The sequence below is a fragment of the Cupressus sempervirens genome, chromosome 11 (genome assembly GCF_028749045.1).
Source record: "Cupressus sempervirens isolate cs-2001-9-10 chromosome 11, ASM2874904v1, whole genome shotgun sequence".
Taxonomy (NCBI): domain Eukaryota; kingdom Viridiplantae; phylum Streptophyta; class Pinopsida; order Cupressales; family Cupressaceae; genus Cupressus; species Cupressus sempervirens.
The window spans coordinates 327742127-327761093 of NC_143128.1; positions in this window are offsets into that span (position 1 = coordinate 327742127).

An 18967-nucleotide genomic window follows, 5' to 3' on the forward strand; every position below is an offset into this window, starting at 1 on the left:
AAGGGAATGACCCCTAACTTACCTCTAAGATACAAGAATGCATTTTTAGGTAAAGGCTTTGTGAATATGTTAGCAATTTGTTCTTTTGTATGGACATATTCAAATATGATTTCCTTTTCTTGTACTAATTCTCTAACAAAGTGATACTTTATGGCAATATGCTTGGTTTTTGAATACATCACTGGATTCTTGGAGATATTAATTGCACTTGTGTTATCACAAAAAATAACAACATGTTCTTCGATTTCTTGCTTCATACCTTCCAATAATTGTTTGAGCCACACAATGTTTGAAGAATTTACTACTACTACAACATATTCAACCTCTGTTGTGGATTGGGATGTACAATTTTGTTTTTTTACTTGTCCAAGAAACCAACCTTTTTCCAAGAAAGAAAGCTCCTCCACTTGTGTTTTTTATATCATCAACATTCCCCGCCCAATTTGCATCAGTGAATACTTTTAAATCTAGATTTTCTCCAATTTTATACCATAATCCATAATCTTCCATTCCTTTCAAGTATCTCATGATCCTTTTGATTGCCATCATGTGATTTTCTTTTGGTTTTTCTAATAATCTTGCTACAATTCCTACTACAAGGGAAATGTTTGGTCTTGTATGCACTACATACTGCAACTTTTTAATCATAGATCTATACAATGTCTGATCCACTTCTTTTGATTCATCATCTTTGGTAAGTTTCAATCCAGAACACATAGGAGTCCCAACTAGTTTGCAGTCTTCCATACCAAACTTTTTTAGTATCTCCTTGATGTATTTGGATTGAGTAATGTAGATACCATTCTTACTCTGTTGAATTTGAAGACCAAAAAAGAATTTGATTTCACCAAACATTGATATTTCAAATTCCTTGTTCATTTTTTCTAAAAATTCTTTGCAAAGATCATCATTTCCTATGAACAAAGTACCATCTACAAATATCTCTACTAAAATGATCTTATTATCTGGTCCTTTATGTACAAACTACTGTTATCATTAGTTCTTTGAAAACCAATCTAAATAAGATAGTTATGCAATCTTTCATACCATGATCTAGGGGCTTGTTTCAAACCATATAATGCTTTATGCAGTTTGCAGACCATGTCCTTCTTGTTTGGATCAACAAAACCTTCAAGCTGTTTAATGTAAACCTCTTTATCTAATATGCCATTGAGAAATGATGACTTGACATCCATTTGATAAACTTTGAATCCTTTTTATGCAGCATATGCAAGTAAGGTTCTAACACCTTCCAATCTTGCAATAGAAGCAAAAGTCTGACCATAGTCTACACCTTCTTCTTGAGAGTATTCTTTGCATACCAATCTAGCTTTGTTCCTTGATACCTTACCATCTTCATTTAACTTGTTCCTGAATACCCACTTAGTTCCAATCACATTTTTTTCTTTAGGTCTAGGTACAAGAGTCCATGTTTTTTTTTTCTCTATTTGATCTATCTCTTCATCCATGGCTTCAATCCAACTTTAATTTTTTAATGCATCTTTGACATTTCTAGGTTCAAAATTAGTAAGTAAACAAGTGCCTTTCAACTTAGTTCTTGTCATTGTTCCTTCTAATTTATCTCCAATGATCTGATCTGGTGCATGATGCTTCCTGACATACTTGGCTAACACAAGCTCCTTTCCTTTTGAATGACTTCCATTCTTATCCTTCTTAATCTCAACTTCTAGTTTTGCATCTAGTTGCTCGGGCTCAGTAGAAGTTGATTCGGTAGCTTATGTTTGCAACTTGGGTTCTTGCAACTTGGGAAGCATTAGCTCAATTTGAACTTCCTATGACTCGATTACTGAAAATTCTAGAGTTGAGGATTCCTTATTAATAGGTATACTTGGCATTGTATTAGGTTCAATGTAAACAAATCTCTTGTAGTCTTCAAGTCCCCTTTTGCTTTCTTCTTCAGATCTTTCTGCAAACTCATCAACTTTCACATTTGCACTTTCTATGACTTTGTGAGTAGATAGATTCAAACATCTATATGCTTTACTTTTGCAAGAATATCTCAAAAATATTCTTTCATCACCCTTACATCAAATTTACCTTTTCTAGATTCTTTCAAAATGTAACATTTTCTTCCAAATACTTTTAGGTAACTTACATTGAGTTTGTAGCCATACCATAACTCATAGGGAGTCTTGAATGAGTCCTTTTTCAACTGTACTCGATTCAAGGTATGAACTGTAGTGCTGATAGCTTCTTTCTAGTATTTGATAGAAATGTTTCTCTTAATCATTAAGGTTTTTGCATAGTCCATGATAGATCTATTCCTTCTTTCAGCTATTCCATTTTGTTTAGGAGTTCTTGGTGCTGAAACTTGTCTTTTGATTCCCCTTTCAATGCAAAAGTTATTGAATTCATGTGAAATAAATTCACCACCTCTATCAAACCTTAAACATTTCAATCTTTTTCCTATTTCTTTTTCCACTATGACCAAATACCATTTGAATTTTTCAAATGCTTCTAATTTCTCTCTTAGGTACATGACAATCATCATTCTTGAATAATCATCAGCAAAAAGAATGAAGAATTTTTCACTAGTATAACTTTCAATGCCAATAGGTCCACATAAATCAATATTCACAATTTCTAAAGTTTCTATAGACTGATAGTTCTTACTTTTAAAACTAATTTTTCCCATTTTTCCAATTTGACAATTCTTGCATTGACCAACCTTTGCTTTCTTTATGTTAGGAATGCCTCTTAATTTCTTGAATTTAATTATTTTTACCAAGTTGTCAAAGTTTGCAACCAACTCTCTTCAACTTGAGCAATAAAACATGAACATTCACCAAGTTCAAGATAAACCAAGTTATCTTTAGTTTGAATTCTTGATCCAATCAGCTTTCCTTTGCCATCCAGTAGTCTTACTTTTTCATGCATAAATTTCACTTTGAATCCATTATTGAGTAGTTGTGCCACACTCAAAAAATTATGTTTTAGTCCTTCTACCCAATATGCATTATCACATAAAAGTTCTTTGGTTAGTGAGATTCTTCCTTTTCCTTTTATACAACAAGGTTCATTGTTACCAAATCTTACACTGCCACCATCATAGTCTTCAAAGTGTTCAAACTTAGTTTTATCACCAATCATGTGATGAGAACAACCACTATCTGTAATCCATGTATCATTTTTGCTCACATGAGAAATGAGTGCCATTTCTTCATCACTATCAGATTCATCCTTTATAGCTATGTAAACAATTTTATCTTCTTCTTCATCATCAAAATCATTAGAATTTTTTTCCATGAAACATGTTTTCTTACCTTTATCCTTGAATGATTTGAAGTCTTTCTTGCCATTGCATTTGTGACCTTTCTTCTCTTCCTTGTTCTACTTATTTGGGCACCTTGTAGAAATATGTCCAATTTTTTCACAAGAAAAATAGATTAGAGGAACCTTACCTTTGTATTTTCCTTTGGCTCTTGAATATTTCCTTGCTAGTAGAGCTTTAACCACTTCAAAATCACTATCTAAACTCTGTTCTAATTCTTCATTACTATCTGATTGAGGATCTTTTAACTTTTTGCCTTTTTCTTTGAGTGAAAGCTTGGCTTCAAATGTTGATTCAATGTTCTTGGCAGTTGGAACATAATTATCATAGCTATCTAGCTCAAATGCAGTCAATCTTCCAACTATGGCCTCTAAATTTATCTTATGATTTGCTTAACATCTTCTTTCTTGAATTGCAGAGACTTTGATTGCATAAATAGGAAGTAGAGTTCTAAGAACTTTACTTATTATTGTCTCCTCCTTGATATCTCCTCTAGATGCTTTGACTGCACTAACACATGCTTTAACTCTTTCAACATATTTTGCAATATTTTCATCCTCTCTCATCCTCATTTGATCAAGTTGTCCTCTCAAACTTTTTTCTTTTGCTCTCCTCACATTATCATCTCCTCCATAGATTTTTTTCAGCTTGTTCCACATTTCAAAGGCAGTTTTGCAGCCCTTGATGTCATCAAATTTTTCATAACTTAGATTAGATGCTATATCTATCATCATGTTGTTGTGGGTATTATTTTCAGCAATATCATTGATAGATAATGTACCAATAGGTTCTGCATATTTTTCATCAAGGTACTTTAGTCATGTATCTCCAATAGAAGCTAGATGAAGTCTCATCAACTCTTGCCATGTTGAGAAGTTGTCCCTAATAAGTATTGGAATTTCCCTCTTATAAGACATCCTAACATTTGGCTTAGATCGTTGAAATCTTTTCCTGCAAGCACCAAAAGTTCTGATACCAATTGTTGGAATTATAGATGGAGAAACTAAGAGGGGGGGTCAATCAATTACTCCAAAAAAAAATCCACAGATCCCTTGGATATCTTTAATACTTATTTACTGCTCATACTTGATAAACAATATAAGAATGTTGTAATTTGGTAGATTAACTAGTTATTGATAACCTAGTATTCATAATTATAAATATGCATGCAAAAGTAAAATAAAATGAACACAAGAGACACAAGATTTAATGTGGAAACCCAATATGGGAAAAACCAACAAGTAACTAGCTACCAATTTTGCACTCTTTTGAAGTGAGCCTTGTTAGGAGCCAACCCTGTTAAAGGTTACAATAAACACTATTAGGTGTGACCCTGTTAGAGGATTTAATCACCTTGTTAGTAGTGGCCTTGCTAGAGGATTTACAAAATGGCTGTTAAACCAACTCTGTTAAGAGATTTGAAATCACTACTACAATTGTTAGAAAGTAACAATGAATTGACCTAAATTAAGATGCAACTGGTTTTTGCTGATTACAGGTCTCTGTTCATCATCATTAGATCCTCCTTGATCAGGTATAGCTTTACTATTCCTCAATGATCTCTGATCATTCTTCAAAATTTTCTTCCACAATAATTAGTCTTCCTATCACATCAAATCCATCTCACACACACTTAGAATTCACAACTTGACTTCTTATTTATATCATTTAGATTATCAAGTCAGCTCATTCACATGTTACATTTACCAATAAACCATACATTAGTCAGCTACAAATATTACTTTAGACAAATAGACATTATATTGAAATCCTTCACTGGCTGACTTTACTCGGTGGATACTACTTCCAAAAATTTCTTGAGTTAACTGTCTTGACTCAGTTAACATTACAACTTCTACAAAATCCTTTGGTTACCAAGTTGACTTGATAAGAACTAAATTCCTTCTTTGTCTGAGAGAGCTCGGTAAAAACTATTTCTTCCATATTTTCTTTTGATGACCGAGTGAGCTCGATAACAAATAAATTTTTTAAAAGCTTGGTAACAACTGTTTACTCAGTAGACACTACAAATTTTCTTTACTAACCTTCTGAGCTTGGTAGACTCTGTCCTTTGCCTTGCTAACCAACTGAGCTTGGTAGACTCTATCCTTTTCCTTGCTAACCAACTAAGCTTGGTAGACTCTATTCTTTGCCTTCCTGACCAACTAAGCTCGGTAGACTCTATCCTTTGCCTTGCTGACCAACTGAGCTTAGTAGACTCTGTCTGATGATTGATATTATATTTTTGTGACATCAAAGACAACACACAATTGAACAATTGTATCCAATAGGTTCATCATTTGACTTTTGTTTTTTATGTTTATAGTGTTTAAAATTTCTCAAAATGGCTCTTTGGTCTTACCACTCTTGGTCTATGTTAGCATACTAGGACCTTCATTTTTATAAAATGTTAGCTTTATTTATTGACTACAATCTTTGGTTGGGAAATTTTTTCACTTTCATATCTATATTTGCCTATTTATAAATGGATTTAGTACTATCTATTGAATCAAGTCCCAAGTATCATAAATTCCTTGGGCACTTTTCTTGACAAGTTACTTTAATAATCTCTTCTATCATGGCAAGTGCTACCTCTCTAGTTTCTAATCTCAAGCTATTTGATATCACCTTATTATCTTCTTCTTGTCTCCTTCATGTTTGACTTTATATTAGCTACTACTATGGGTTTTGAGTTTCTTACTACCAAACCTCAACTAAGTCTAGATTATCTTGAGTTTCTTAATCTCTTTAGGGAGTTGCAATCCCTATATTTTTCATAAAAGTTAGAAGAGATAAATTACCCTTCTTACCGTAGTCTCACTAAGGATATAATAAAAGTACACTCTATATTTGAAAAACTAGCAGAAGAGAGGATATCATCATCATATGAATCTTCCTTGAGATCTTTATATGCAAATGGGTCATCTTCTTCTAGGTCTACATATTCTACTCTAAAAAATCAATTTTCTTCATCTATTGGATCTAAAGACCTCTCTAGAGAAGAAGAAAATGATACCTCTTTTAAACCTATGCCAAGATCTCATGATAAGCCTATCTTTGACCAATTTGATGAAGACATCATGCATGTCATACACTTGAAAAATGAAAAGGAGAGCCTAGCCATACTTTTTAGAGGAGTCTTACTCCTTTTGGAAACTCTTAAGGAACACTTTTGTAAATACTTCTTGACACTAAGCTCAGCACATTGCCTAATTCTAGCTCATATAGAAACTCGTTCTTGGAACTCTATTGTTCTTATCATTAACATAATAATCATAGTACTCCAGATTGTATAGAGTTGAAACATAAATTCCAAGATTTTATTGATGATCTAAGATTATTGGTGTTGCAACTCCTAATGACTCATGTTATGAGGATACTTCTCTTGAGCAATAATATGCATTGTCTAAAACATCAAATCTTTCTAACATTCCTCCATCAAAAAAATATATAATGCTATTTGGGTTGACTATGCATACCATCAAGGGCTACCTCTAAAGGAAACTCAAGATAATCTTCATTTGGATACAAATTTTTCCATACTTCTAAGACTACATATCCTCAACCTTCATGTAACACTATTCTTACTATGTGCACTTTAACTAGTCCCTCACTATCTCTTTAAGATCCTACCATGTACACCTCATATTATCCCTTGTCCTTAGAAGTAGCTCCATGTTTAGAGTACACTCAAAAGGCTAAAGATAACAATGTCAAGAAAGATCAAGATTAATAACCCTCTCATCTCCTTCAAGATATCACTCCTCTATATCCTATGTATTTTCCATCTTCCAAGTATGATGAAGAAACCACTTCAAATACTTGTAATGAGCTTTTTGATGATCAAGAAAAACTCATTATGCCTATGCTATCCAAATAAACATGTCAAGATCAAACTATTCCCTCATCCTTTTGTTATACTTCTTCATACTCACTTCTAATATATTCTCAAGCTTGAAATGTTCCTATCAAAGGTACTCATGAGTCTATTGATGGCCTTGGTCATTTTTCTCACTCTAAATATGTTGATATTCACCCTCACTATGCATTTGCATCTTCTAAGTCTATCATTGGTCCTTATCCATCAAAGTTAAGGCTTTCAAACCTTCCTTCCATATTGTGACATCAAATTACTCAATCGCTCATACCTTTCAATCTTAGATCATAATATTATTCTCCTATCATACCTCAATATCAACAAAGATACACATCCTTCAATATCTCCTTTCAAACCGACCAAATCATCTTTATCCATCATAAAATAGAAATTTGTTTGGAAGTAATTTGGATGTACAACATAAGAAATACAATAATCCATTGAAAAATAAAGATTACTATGTCTTATCTAGTTGATAGGCGAGTAAAAATAAAGTAAAAATATTCAAGAGATCACAAGGGTCCACTAAAAATGAGAAAAATAAAATAAAATATGGGTTCTTAAATCCATCAGAGAAGAAATGCATTCAAAAGTTCCCAAAGGAAATGAAATGTCAAAATTTATATGGATTCCAAAGTCTCTCTTGAAAGACTTGAAAATTTAAAATAATCAAATTTTACATTCAAGCTTCCAAACGCTTCCTCTTCATCTTCTACCAAACATCTTCCTCAAAAAACTTCCAAAGGCTTCCACTCAATTTTCTTCCAAAAGTATCCTACCATTTCATACATCAAAACTTTAACAAATTTCCTCCATGATTCCTCCATCATTCAATCACCCTTAAGTATTTCTATATATTGATCTTTCCCACTTTCTCAGTGACCCTTATGCAATCTTTTGAAGCCTACACATACTTACTATCCATCCTCCTAGCCTTCCAAATCATAAAACCTTTGTTGAAAATGTAATACATGCTAGGTAACTAAGGGGGGTGGGTGTGAGTCAAAAACATTTAAAAATTTTCAACTAAACCACTTTGTTAAATTGTCTAATATAATTGCATGCATGAAACATAACATATTAAAGTAAGAGCACCGTAACACAATATTGGTAACCCATAACCCTCCAAGTAGAAGTTAAAATTGGGGTGGGGATGACACCCAGAATGCTTCAAAAATGTAGTAATAAAGTTGGTCTATTAAGGCTTATAGATGATCACTTCTAATAATCTTACTTTGTTAAAAGTAATAAGGACTATTAGGTCCACCTTGTGAAAGGATTAATACAATACAATTATGTATGTAATGTATTTATGAATTTTGGTAGAGGACTATTAGGTCCACCCAATTAAAGGATTTGGGATAGATACACCTATTAGGATGAATTGGTGGATTGATCTTTGAAATGAAACTTTGAATGTTGATGAAGATCCTTTGAAGTAAAATGATCACTTGATTGTGATAGATGAGTCTCTTCCTATGCTTGTAGCCTTCAAACAATATGTTCTTCCATATTTGTTCAATGCTTGAATGATAATACAATGAGTGATATATTTTGGATAAACAAAATGCCTTATACTTATATCCATCCATATAATTCAAATCACAGGTCAGCTATAATATAACTAGTACCAAAAACAATTATGAAATTGTCTTAGTGTTGTAACTCAAGTCCAATGGCTTACTTGGGTGATACTGAAGATATTTAAGCATCACTTTCACCTTGGATAGCTCTAGCACTCAGCTGATACTAGATGCTCAGTTCATGCTAATCGCTTGGTAAACAATATTGACTTAATTTTCACTAAACTACAAGCTTTTTTATCACCTTGGAACAAAACATCATTTTTGACTCAGTTCATACTAGAGTTCAGTTGACACTATAGCTTGGTGTGAACTATCAACTTAGTTGACACAACTTATTTCTTACATAGTTAAAATTATTTAAATGGTTCCTTTGTGATCTTGGTTAACACTATAGATTAGTAACTTGGTTACTACTATTTGTCCATTATGACTAAGTGTTTGGACACTAAATAAAAATATATCTTGCAATGAGATTAACAATATCCTCCTTTGGCATGAGTGACCAAAACACTTATTATATACAAGATCTAAAAAAATTCTATAGTCAAAATCTCCCTTTGAGTATGCTCTGTTCTATAGATTGGTTTGCACTGAAAACTCTACAACTTGGTTTGTACCTAAAGACTCTATTTTGGTTATTCAAAAAAAAATTCTTTTTCTTTTTTTTTACATATCTTTTGTTGGCATTAAGTTATTATTGCCATTAGTGACAAAATTTATCCATATCAGTATAGCTACCAAGCTCAGCACTCAGTTCCCTACACTCACCGAGCTTCATAGTTTACACTGAGCATCTACAGTGTATATCGAGCATTCAATGGTTGCCTTATAGGTTCATCACTTAAGTAGTTCATACCAAGTTTTGCAGTTTACACTAAGCATCTATAGTGTTTACTGAGTGATGAAAGTGTAGTATTTACCAAGAAATGAAAGTGCAGTGTTTATCAAGTGATGGAAGCATAGTGCTTATTGAGTAATGAAAGTGTAGTGTTTACCGAGTGAAAGTAAGGTAAACAAAGGATTCAATTTTTACCAGGTACTATATCTATTGAGTCTCCAATGGTTACCGAGTTCAGAACTATGTCAAGTGATTAGTATGGACCAAGTCTTCACTTCTACTGAGTGCATGTCAATGCTGAGTAATGCAGTGGACGCCAAGTATTAAAAGGTCACCGAGTCAATTTAGTGAACCTGAGTTTTCTACTATTCGGCTGACTCAGTAATTTTTTGTTCACTTGTGTTTTAGCCAACCTTGCAATTGTAATTAGTGGAATGATATATATGTAATGTATTATATCATTTACAATGAATGGATGAGAGTACTAAGACAGGCATGTAATGTTTTGAAGTGTAAATACGAATCAGCAAAATAGAAAAATATTCAGCAAGGTCTACAAGGAGCAGTAAAGATTCATTAGTCACAAGAGGTGATCTATACTTCAAGGATCTAATCAAAAAATCTAGTTTGTAAGTAGATCCACTATTTCATCCCAACAGGTGAATCAGTTTTGTAAATCCTTTAATAGGGTAGACTTAACAGTCTTTCTATAAATCTCCTAACAGAGTGCATACTTTAGTGTATGTTTGTAAATCCTCTAACAAGGTGGACCTAGTAGTCCTTTTGCTCCTAACAGGGTAGATCACCAGAAGTGGTCAATGTAAGCCTTAATAAGCCAACTTCATACTATAGTAACAAATTTTTTTAGCCATCATCCCCACCCCAATTTTACTTTCTATTTGGAAGATTTCTAGGTCACCAAATCATTGTTTACATGTGTTATAAATGTTTGTTCTCTCATATATGCAGTAGATTAAATGAATGAATTGAGAATAGTATATATGGTTAAAGTGTTGAATTGTTTTAAAAGTTTTGATGTTACTGATTCACCCCTCCCCTCTCAGTAACATATCATATCTTTAATATTTCCAATAATTGGTATCAGAGGTTTGTGGTTCTCAGGATAAAGTTTGACAGCTTGAGTGAAGATCAAGGACAATGGAGATATTTAGACTTGACAAAGCTATTGAAAATGAAAAGCTAGATCTAGAAATGGCCATGGCTCAACTCAAAGAAGCAAAGGAGAATCTTTCTCAATACCTAAAGAGAAGGAAGGAACTTACAAGACAAATGAATGACCATCAGTATGTTGAAGAAAATATTGAAGACCTTTTACCATCAAGTAGCTCAAATGAAACAAATGAGGCTATCAAGGAACTCTTAGCAAAGAATGGCTCTCTGTAGGAAGAGTTAAGAAAGCTTAAAAGAGAACAAGAAATTCAATCAATCAGGCTATGTGAAGTTTTGGGATAGAGAAACAAGGCAACTAAAGACTTAGAAGCAAGAAATAATCAATCCCTTCAACATGAAAATCTTGTGGAACAACTATCTAATGCAAATGAAAAAATTATGAATCTAAGATCTGAAAATGAAAGACTGAGGAATGATCTGATCACTGAAAGACAAATCAATGAAAGCTTACAAAGCAACTTGAGATCTGAAAGACAAATCAATGAAAGTTTGGAAAATGACTTAATCACTAAAAAAGAAAATCAATGAGAGAATGATGAAATCTCAAGCAAACATGACTCAATTAAATCAACAAAGTGAGCAGAATCTTCATAGACAAAAAGGTAAAGCTGGACTTAGTTATAAGGAAGAAGGTGAAACCTCCAAAGAAGGTTCCTAAAAGAATCAAATACCTACTTGCAATCATTGTTGTAAGTTAGGTCATACATCAAAAAAATGTTGGAGTAATGGAAAAGCTAAATTCAATGGTAAATGCTATAATTGTAGTCAACATGGTCATAAAGCTAATGAATGCAAGGAGAAACCAAAATTTGAAGGAAATTGTTACAAATGCAAGAAGCATGGTCACAAGGCATTCCAGTGCAGATCCAAATCATTCAATTTGGCTAAACAACTTGTTAAAGCAATATTGAATGGGACTACAATGCTTGGTGTAGATGTCATTATTGTGGAGAATATGGACACATTGGCAAAGATTGTGCAAGACATCACCTAAAGAAGAAGGACACTACTGTAAGGTGTTTTACATGCACTGAACTTAGTCATATAGCTAAAAACTACATGAACATAGGAAGAGTCAAAGATGAAAAGAAAACTAAAGTTGATAACATTTGAAAGAAGATGAGGCAATAGTGGATTCCAAAATCTACTGAGAAAATAGTTCAAATGATGGCAATGTCACTCAAGAAATGGGTGACTCCACCATCTCCAATTAGATCCATAAATATGGATATGGAACTGTATCTTCTAGTAATATCTCAAGCAGTTCCAAAATAAAAGAAAGAAAAATGATCAAATTAGTATTCCAGATACACAAAGATCAAAGAAAGTGTATCTTTTGCCAAGTTCCATCTACCAAGGAAAGTCAGTTGAAGACCTTACTGAGCTAGGTCAGGAGTAACAGAAGTTTTGTTTGATCATCGAGTTGCAAGCTTCTATCGAGCAAGTCAATGATAGCTTGTCAAGCACTATGTCATCTCAGCTACCTTCATACCAAGCATTAATGAAAAAAATTTCATCAAAAGAGTAGAATTTGATTTCATTCTTCATTCCAATTTCAGAGCTAAGAAATTTTCTAGTGCAATTCAAGCAATTTCTAACGAAATATTTGTACAAAAAAATTATATCTTTTACCAAGAATCAATGGCATATGGGAGTAGTAGTGGCACCAAGGCAAAGAAGGGTTCAAAGATGCTGGTAAAGGGTAGAAAATGGAAAGTAGCCAACTTTAAAATTGTTTCAGCCATTGCAGAATCGCTTGACCCTAACAGTGCTCAATCTCAAATTCCTCCAAAGGTACTCCTTATAAAGGATATAAGTACACATTTTAAATGTTCTATTCAAGAGATTGGAAACCTAGAGTTGGACAATGCCCTAGGAGAAATGAGTGTTGATTTCTCTTTGAAACCTGAACATAAGCATCTTGAAACCAAAGGCTTGACTCATATCTCACATATGCCAAGAAGCTTCCAAACCAAGTGGATTAGATATATTTTGAAATGGGTGCACAATGGGAAACTATGGTTAGAGTAGCCAGTGTTAATCACAAAGAAGATGATTCACAAAATCACAGGTCTCCCTATGCTCAAGAAAGTGAAGGTTACCAAAACCCTAGGACGAGATGAGTTACAGAAGCAAACCCTAGCTAAATGGGATGGTAGAGGTTTGAAGGTTAGCACTGTATTTGATGTCAAACTAAGATTTGGCACTCATGTCATTGCCCACAAAATCTATGACTCTAGTCGATAGAACAGTGTACCCTATGAGGCTATGAATTTGGCCTTCAAAATTGTAAAGAAGAACCTTGAATTTGACCTGTTGGAATTACTATTGAAATAATTAAACAAGAACATGGATAGTATAAGGACTTCAAAGAAAAATCCCTATAAATTTGGTTCTATGTTGACTTGTTTATTCTTCTATATTCAAAAATTCTTTCCATCTAAAGGAACTGTAGTGTGGAGAAAAGATATTCCCATTCTTTATCAGATTAATCAATTTGTAGCAGAAATGGGTGAAAATTTTGATAGCATCATGGATAATTATTTTGAAGATTTCAAGGAAAGGATGTATAATAGGTTTCGAATTCCACCAAAATTGGTTGAAGACTACAAAGATGATGTATGCTTTATGGTTGATTGTGATAAAGTATACATTTAGGTAGTCAGACCTCTAGTTGCATGGGTGAAACCTCTTCCTTATGAGGTTAATATTGATGAGGTTAGGGACATTATTGAAGCATTGGTGAATGAGCTAGTAGACCCAAAGTAGAAAATTTTTGGAACATATGACGAGGCAAAGGCCAGAATTGAGCTTGAAATCAAGCCACCCTAGGCAATAAGCAAAGGCAAGAGGAAGATAGTTAAGTTGAAAACTGCTACCAGCCCTCTTATGCTTACAAAAGGAAAAGATAAGGATGAAGAAGATGATGAACAAGAAGAAGGAGGAAAAGAAAAAGAAGAACATGAATCTGAAGAGGAACTGCCAAAAAAGAAAGGTAAGGCAATTATTACCAAACCTAAAAAGAAGCCTACTACAGTATTTTCTAGAAGAACTAGAAAAGGAAAGCAAGAACCTATACTTGTTAGGTCTCCACTCACATTTGAGGAAAGGCTTAAAAAATTGGAAGAGGGAGTTGGCATCAAAAATTTCAAGACATTGAAATTTGAAACAAGAACTGATGTTGAGAAAATGCAGATTGAGGAACTGGTACTCAATAAGATGGGTAAATAGAAATACTCCCCAAACCAGCTCGCCCCTCAAATCTCCAAAGAGATATTGGAGAGATTGCAACCAAGATGGGAGTAAGCCACCCAAATAACCAAAGACATATATGAGCAATCCCTGAGGAATCTTCTACTGAGTCTCACTAGACCAGACATTAAGGCAACTATGAAGAAACATTAAGGTAAAATGATGATTAGATTTCACACATGTTTGATTATAATTAAGGACATTGAGCATGTTGTAAAATTATGCAAAAATCATGTGGAAGAACATCTATCATCTGTAAAAGCCTAGTGATGACCATGTTGAAATCAAGGATGATGACAATAGTGACAGTGATGATTTTGATAGCACTCCATCCATCAGAATTACTCCAGGAGAGCTGCATGCACTAATGAAATAAAAAGAGGAAGAGGATAAGGAGGAAGTAACACATGAGGAAGGAAAAGATGAAGAGGATCTAGTTAAAATTATATCAAAATTGATTGCATCCCTTCCTCACTCTCCACCAAAGACTATTACATCAACTATGGAAACAACTTCTGCAAGCAAGATTGTGAGCACAATTGCCACATCAATTGCTCAATCTTCACCGGCCACCTCCCAACTCCAAGTATCTAAAATAGATGTGCCAAGCACTTCATCTACTGAGTTTTCTATCACTTCTTTAGCTACTAAGCCAACCTCCTCAGTTCCTTCACCATCAGTGAGTGTACCAATAAGTTCCACAATTTTGTCTCCATCAATTCCAATAAGTTCTACAATTTTGTTTCTATTAGCATCATCTGTATCCACTTCCACTCCAATCAGCTCAAATTCTACTATGGGTACTTTACCAAGTATCATACCATTTTTGGGAAGTGTTTTTGATCTAGTTGATACTTCTATTGGCATTCAATCCTCAAGTCCTATCCCAGTTTTCACTACTAGCCCTTCTATCTCCACTATTGTGTTTGTTCCTAAGGTCAAACTAGTCATCATAGAAGTCAAGAAAAAGCATCCATTAAAACTTTTGATCACTGAAAAGGAAATTGCAGAAGATATTGACTTAGACACAGAGATAGTGATTCCAAAGATTGATTATGACAATGCTACCATTGAAGAGATGAGGTTGGCCAATCAACTCATAGAGATGAAAGCTATGCAGAAATAGTTAAGATCAGAAAGGGATAAGGAATATAGAATAATTGAAAATGCCAAGAATATAATTATAGATGCCATAGGTGTTGAAGTAGATTCTACTCAACACATTTTGATTCAGTTAGAAGAGGCTATACAAAAATTTAATGAGGATTCTTTTGAACAAGAGAAACTTATTGAGAAAGCTGAAAAGAAATTTGATAATAAGGTGCTAGAGGATATTGCTCAAAAGATGACAATAAAGCAAGTTGAATTGTCAACATTTTTAGGAAATTTTGAAAATTCTTTTAATAATCCAGCATCACTTTTTGGTAAACTTTGTGATGTTTTTTGTTTTACCAAAGAGATAAAGGATAAGTTAAATAAGATTGACATTGATATGCAATAAAGTGCATCCAAGTTGAAGGTGGACTCCTCCTCCATAACCTCCCATCACACCAAGATCAAATATTTGGAAGATGTACTAGTAAAAATATTGAGAGAGGAAGCTAGGATCTGGTCTATACTCATAGACATCTAGAACATGATCCTTCCTATCATGGACACAATGCAAAAACATCTTGTTCATTACAAAACATTGGTCCAAGATCAGAACATCTCAGTGGCTGATCACTTGATCCAATTATCAGAAAAAGTTCAAATTGCTCTCTCCACCTATCAAATTTTGCAATAGACTTGGGATAGTATTTTTACAACCATCCTTAAGGTACATCAATAATTTCTATCTTACTTTGGTGTAGCCATATAAATCTTATATATGCAGTCCTTTGGCATTATTGTAAATCTTATATAAATACTGTGATGGAAGCACACTATTTATCGAGTAATAAAAGTGTAGTGTTTATTGAGTGATGGAAGCGCAGTGTCTATTAAGTAATGAAAGTGTAGTGTTTACCAAGTGCAAGCAAGGTAAACAAAGGATTCTATTTTTACTGAGTGATACTATATCTACCGAGTCTCCAATGGTTACTGAGTTTAGAACTACATCAAGTGATTAGTATGGACCAAGCCTTCACTTCTATCGAGTGCATGACGATGCCGAGTAATGCAATGGATGTCGAGTATCAGAAGGTCACCAAGTTAGTTCAGTGAACCTGAGTTTTCTACTGTTTGGCCAACTCAGTAATGTTTTATTCACTTGTGGTTTAGCCGACCTTGCAATTGTAATTAGTGGAATGATATATATGTAATGTATTATATCATTTACAATGAATGGATGAGAGTACTACGACAAGAATGTAATGTTTTGAAGTGTAAATACAAATCAGCAGAAGAGCAGAATATTCAGCAAGGTCTACAAGGAGTAGTAAAGATTCATCAATCACAAGAGGTGATGTATACTTCAAGGATCTAATTAGAAAATCTAGTTTGTAAGTAGATCCACTATTTCATCCTAATAGGTTAATCAATTTTGTAAATCCTTTAATAGGGTAGACTTAACAGTCTTTGTATAAATCTCCTAATAGAGTGCATACTTCAGTGTATGTTTGTAAATCCTCTAACAAAGTGGACCTAGCAATCCTTTTGCTCCTAATAGGGAAGATCACCAGAAGTGGTCAATGTAAGACTTAACAGGCCAACTTCATACTACAGTAATGAAGTTTTGTGGGTATCATCCCCACCCTAGTTTTACTTTCTATTTGGAAGGTTTCTAGGTCACCAAATCACTGTGCACATGTGTTATAAATGTTTTTTCTCTCATATATGCATTATATTAAATGAATGAATTGAGAATAAATATATATGGTTAAAGTGTTGAATTGTTTTAAAAGTTTTGATGTTACTAATTCACCCCTTCTCTCTCAGTAACATATCATATCTTGAATATTTCCAACAATCTTTTTTGTTGTATAAATTTTATCCTTCCTATACATATCTCTCTTTACATGTATAAGTATGTACATTATACTTTCTCTATATATTTTTCCCTTTTTATGCTCCTTTCGCCTTTGTACATCTTCTTTCCCCCTTGTTTTTGTTAAAAATGCAAAAAATTTACAAGGTTATACAAAAATGGGAAATAAAATCATTGTGTACCTTCAAAATTATAGACAATATCTTGTCCCATTTATGTCGTAGTACCTTCAAGATGTGTAGATCAATCTGAAGCTCTATTAATACCTCATACATATGATCTGCAACTAATAGATTTGTGTCTTTGACAAATTTTCTTACATGATCCATTCTCTTCTACATAATGTCCATGTGGGGAAGTATGATACCTTGTATATCAATCATTGTTTCTCTTATTCTAGCCTCTTCCCTTAGTAGTCATGCATAAAGATTTATCAAGAATCTGGTTTTTTCAAAATGAATGGAATTGTAGCTAGGATTGAGTGCCAACTGATTTGCACTATCTTTCAAGTCCCTAGCAATTTTGACCAGTTTCTCTTTTATTTCCTTGGTAAAGTTAGTGGAATCACTTAAATTTAAAAATAAAGATACAACATTATTTATAATAATTTCTAATGCAAAAATTAAAGTAGATAGGTCTACTTGATCAATTGCTATCTTCTATGCTACATTTTCTAGCACTTTATTCTCGAACTTCCTTTCAACTTTCATAAAGAGTTTGGCCTACCCATCAGTGTCCTCATTGAATTTATGCACAATATCAATTAGTTGATCAATTATAGGGACTTTATCATTTACCTCTATAGATAGAGCATCTAGAAATATTTCTTTGATATCTTCTAAGACTTTTCTCCTACCTCTTTCAGCTCTTAACATTCATTTCTTTTCTCTTTAATTCCATAGTTCTCCGAAAATATTCATTTCCTCAGTTAATATATTCTATTGGTCCCAATTTTGGATTACAATCTCCTCATCAAGATCAATTCCATCAACTATACTCCCTTTTCCCTTGCTCTTCGCTATTGAAGAAGGAATAATAGATTTTCCTTTGTCAACTAAGTCCTTCTGCTACTACTCAATTGAGACTATGGGAGCCTACCACTTAGTTTCCTTTATGATAAAACTCGGTGAAAGAGTTTCCTTTGTGATAAAACTCGGTGAAAGTAAAACAAACTTTACTTCAAATCCTTGTTGAACTATGTTCAACTCAATTGATTATTGCTTGAATGTTTCCTTAGGTGGAGTAGAGGGGAGTGATGACATGAGACTTCTACTACAATATTCTCAGCATCAAAATCGTCAATTTTCAAATCTCTAGAAGAGATCCTTCTTCCTTGATGTCAAAAATGTTCTTGCATGTCCTTTTTGTGGACTGCACAACATCTTCTATATTATTTGAACAAAACTAAAAACTTTTCAATCTTGGAGTTTGTTTGGTTTCATTATTGGATATTTCCTTCTCTATTTCTTTATCAAAGCAATTAGGCGCTTGACTTCTTAGGGTCTTCTCTCTAATGTCCTTCTCTATTTTTTCTACATTGTCCCAATGGTGTGAAACAAACTTTAGTAAATTTTTAGGAGCATTCCCTTTAAGCTCATAAGGGTCACATTTCCACTTTTCCATTTTCCACTAATGCTTCCTCAATTTTTTTCTTCTCCTCTTTGCTTTTGGAGTCATACTTGGAGTATTTAAATCCTTCCATACCCCTTCCTCCCTTTATATTTTCCATTTTTTTCTCAAATTTAGGAGGTTCCTTTTTCAAAGATATAATTGAGGTATTGTCTTCATCTTCATTCTCTTCACCCTCACGATATAGCTTTAGTTTTTTCCTTGGTTCAATGGGCATGGATGCAATAATCACAAGAGTAGACCTTGTTGATCACCTAGGTGGAGGCTTGAATGAAGACTTCACCTTCTTCTTGGGAGTTTCCTTTGCATCTTCCTCTTCTACATCATCACCCTT